The sequence below is a fragment of the Morone saxatilis genome, unplaced genomic scaffold, assembly GCF_004916995.1.
Source record: "Morone saxatilis isolate NCDOM2014 unplaced genomic scaffold, NCSU_SB_2.0 Contig6, whole genome shotgun sequence".
Lineage (NCBI taxonomy): Eukaryota > Metazoa > Chordata > Actinopteri > Moronidae > Morone > Morone saxatilis.
This window is the reverse complement of record NW_023340206.1, coordinates 6233435-6237986: the sequence shown is the minus strand read 5'-3', so window position 1 is coordinate 6237986 and position 4552 is coordinate 6233435.

Here is a 4552-nt window from a genome sequence, read left to right as displayed (position 1 = left end):
ACGCTTTTATTAATGAAAGACAAACGGCGCCGACTGAGATCAGAGTGATTTGTGAATTTGCTAACCTCCCTTTGGATGCCTGTGAAGTGACTGTTCATAAATCTGTGGTGGTTTATAGACAGAATCACTTGCGAGGCACAAAACATCTGCTTTTTATGAGGTCAAATTCTCACTGTTGTGGGCACCATCTTTCAAACCTCAATAAAACACATATTGCCGTACCATGTACCGAATTTATTTATTTATAAACCCCTTAGCTGATAAGACTTCAAACTCATGGATGGACTAAAACTGGCCTCCTAGATTGTTGTTTTATTGTCTCACTGGTACCTGAATAAACATACTCTTACATTCTTTTAAGTACAAACTTTTAAGTACAAACTCCTGAACCTTCGTTTTGGGGAGAAATATTCCTTTAATAATCAGTGAAGACTACAGAGCTGGGACCGCTTCAAAAATCTGAATCACTGCTTCACAATTTCTTCCATAAAGCAGGTAATTCAAACACTAATTCAACCTCAACATGTGCTGTGTTCGGCTCCCATCCCCACACACTCCTTACGTGGTCAGCAGCAGTGCTCCCTCTGTGCAGCGCTCCAGGGCTTTACGTGCAGCTGCTTTGTTTGCAAACTCCACGATGCCTCTCCCAGTGGGACGACCGCGGTCATCCGTCACCACGATGGCTCGTTCCACCGACCCAAACTGAGAAAACGCCTGGTGGGAGAAGGTTTCCAGGTTTAAACATCACTGCACAGAAACAAAGCACAATGGAGAAGACATTTAAAAAGCTCTTTTTATAAAGATTACCTGTTCCAGCAGCTCATTTGTTACTACAGGCAGCAGGTTGCGCACTGCGAGCGCAGCACCGTGTGTAGCAAAACGGATCCTGATTGGTCGATTGTTCAGAATAGTGCCATCCAGCTCAGCTTTAGCAATCTCTGCCAACGTCCGGGTTTCCTGGAAGACAAGAGAGGAAAAGGAAAAGGATGTTTATACCCCAGTGAGGCACATTTCAGCATTCATAAGGGCTGTATAATTCAAATTCTACTTTAATCTTCACAGTCCAGGAGCTGCACCACGGTATTTTCTATGATGACCAACCAAATAAAGTCATAGTTCAAACTACACATTGCTGTTTGTCTGTTCAACATATAAAAGCAACTTAATTTCAATGTAATGTCACAGAAGAGAGGAGAAACAACACATTCAGCTAACCTACCGCCATTTTAACACACAACACATGACATAATATGAGTCTAAACTTAGTTAACCTGCTCTATAACATGTTAAACATACAACAGGTAACATAAAACAGCACATACTGCTACTGTGACACACTCAATGTATTTAAAGCACATTAAAACACAGTTTGTCTGCACAGTTTAAAGCCAATAAGGAGAGGTACATACCAGGCGAATGAAGCCGAAGCCCCGCTCTCTGTTGATGAACACCTCGTTGATATTCCCATATTTAGCGAACATGTTTTTGAACTCTTCCTCCGGGATATCCACCGGGAGATTACCGACAAACAGCCGCGACCGCTGGGTGAACGTCTTCTCACCGGGCTTCCGAAAGCTGGTGATATCCAGAGTCATTTCTTCCGGGCCTTCATCGCTCCCTTCCCCGGCTCCCTCCGCCTGTTCGTCGGCGGGCGACAGCTGCTGCTGCGGCGGACCCGGGCTGTCTTTGTTCCCCGGTGTGAGCTCCGGAGCCGGGGACTCGGTCCCTCTCCGCACCGGCTGAGGAGAGTTACAGCTCTGCATGTTCGCTTGTTGCATGGTCCGGTTCGCCATGCTCGGTACACAGGTTCGGTTCACTTTGTGGAGCAGGTTCGTGGACCGGTGTTTGATGGTGCACACACACCTCCTGGGTTCAAAGATGGCGACAGTTGCGCGCGCAACTTTCCATCCGGTTTTGTCTGCGGGTGTGACGGAAGATCTGGACCCAACCGGGTTTGTGTGTGTGTGTGACCCTCTTCGGGTTGGGGGGAGGATTTGGGTGCATTACCGCCACCTTCTGCTCCGGAGAGGGAATCAGAAAATACATTTGAAATAACATTTAAAATAATAACAATAAGAAGAAGAAATAAATCACACACACACACAAAGAGAGAGAGAAAACATATTACTGTTGCACAAAATTATGTTGATTTGACCTTTTTTTTTGCCTTGTTAAATACAGAATAATTTCCCCCATTATAATAATATAATAACCTCCTCCCCCCACCTTAAAATAATGTTTTAAGGTGGGGGGAGGAACCAGGCTCTGCGTTGACAGTCTCTCTCTGCAGACCCTGTAGACATGTTTGTTTTTAGGATCCCTCAGCTCGGCCACCTTGCTCCTCACTCAGGGCTTTTTGTCTTTGACCTGGCTGCATTTGGGGAGCTCGCCGAAAACAGGCAAAGTTGCTGGGAGGAGTTTTCGCCGATAATGGAAGCAACGTAAACACAAACCCCAGCATGGCTGTCCGACACACTCGCGACACGTTTCAGTCAGTAGCGGTCACGGTCAAGCTGCTGCAGGGAAACTCCCCTTCATCCATCCCGGCAGGGGGCTCCTGTCAGCCGTCCCCTCTGCAGCTGCTATTTGGCCCCAGACAGAGCCGCTGCTGACCCGAGGGTGTCACTCCTCCTCCCTTCATGCACTTTCCTTTATGTGCATCAACGTTTTATTATATTTTCTATCTTTTAGGGAAAATAGTCTCTTTGTCTGTCCTGTTGTACGTGTAAAATCACAAAAACAGACAAAAGAAAGGCTTGAAACTACAATAAATAAATGCAAATGGTTGACATTCATACTTTAAATTTGTATTAACACAATGGATGGATTTAGTTGATGATTATTTTTCTATTGATGGACTAATTGATTGATCAACTAATCCTTTCAGCTCTAAATCTTAAATGGTACAAGCCCCAAAAGCTGTAGATAATCTCCTGGGTGCCTCTTCAGTCAAGTCAATTTTTATCCATAAAAGGCCCAAATTCATAGATTTGTCTCAAAGGACGTTACAATCTGTAAAGCACATAAAACACTGTAACATTAGATCAATAGATTGACAACATAATATGAAGAATATGAAACCAAGAACATGTCAGGCAACCAAGTCATAGATGAACTAAAGCAGGAGAGCTGTCACTGCCCCCTTTCATCGCATATTTCCAGCGTGAACACTGTATATTTTGACTGATCCTCTACGTGTCTTTTGCTGTCTGTTGTTATTCGAGCAAGTTCCTGAGGTGCTGCTGAAAGCTTTTTCCATGACGGACCGGCCATCTGTCCAGATATTATGGCACATCTGTGTGCATATGCTTCTAAAATTCCTCTGTTTGACAAGGGCCTGAAGGGTTGCGGTCTCCTTCCTTGCCTCCCTGTGAGGGATCCCGTATCCACACAGGTCAGAGGGCTGCTGCCTGTCACTGTTGAGTCTATGTATGAGTCTGTCCACACAGGCTGCATACCATGTGTTTCACTCAAGGAATGTGAATAAGCAAGCGGTTTGTAGGGCACGCATAGTTTTGGAGGGTCTTGTTGTAATTTGCCTGCAGAAATAATGAATGCTCATTAAAGTGCAGAGAGGATTTGCTGTTTGATCTCTTTTGATCCTGAGCCCTCAAGCATTAATCTTACATGTGAGACACTGATCTTTCCCTTAATTAAGTCCATGTTCATTACTATTGGTTGCACATAGCACCCCATGTTGTGTGTTGTAGAGAGCAACATGCCTCTAATCCTCTGACAGTGAACCAGTAAAGATAAGAGATTTAGAGGAACATTTCATGTATTTTAAATAATATTTGTATTAGAATTTTAGCCATTAAACACACATACATTGTTTACACATTCAGCACCTAAAACACCTCATAGTGACTTATAAGTGGATTATGCAGAATGGTTCCTTTATTATAGAATATTATATTATTCAGATTTTTTTTTTTACTAACAAATACAATCATACAATGTTTTAGTTTGTCAATATGAAACCAATTTTAGATTTTAATATTACTGATTTGATTAGTGGTGTAGTACTGCATCATATCAGACAAACAGGAACTAGTATTTAAAGTCAGCTTCATTAAACAGATGACTGACCCTTTAATTGACAATAAGTGTAATACATAAACCACAACTTAGTATATTGATCATCATTGTCACTGATTCTAGTACTCCTTTACTATATTTACTAATTTACTACATTTAAAATCTCAAGTAAAAGGTACAGCAAAACATGCCTGAAGTCTAAATAGTATGAATATTTAGACAGAAACTATTCTAATATTTTAACTATTATTATATGTTATGTTAGTGGATAGTTAACTGATACATTCATGCATAAGAAGCACTTTAATATTATAGCTGATAGAGAAACATGAAATTAAATAATTATTAATTAAATAACGGTCATATATGTTTTGTATTTAAATCATTAATTAATTATATTAAATAATCTGTAACATGTGTCAGAATTAGTGCAATATTTGCCTCCGTAAAAGTACTCAGACCTTAAAATTAAGTAAAAATACCGATGCAACAGTGTAGAAATACAAGTAAAGGT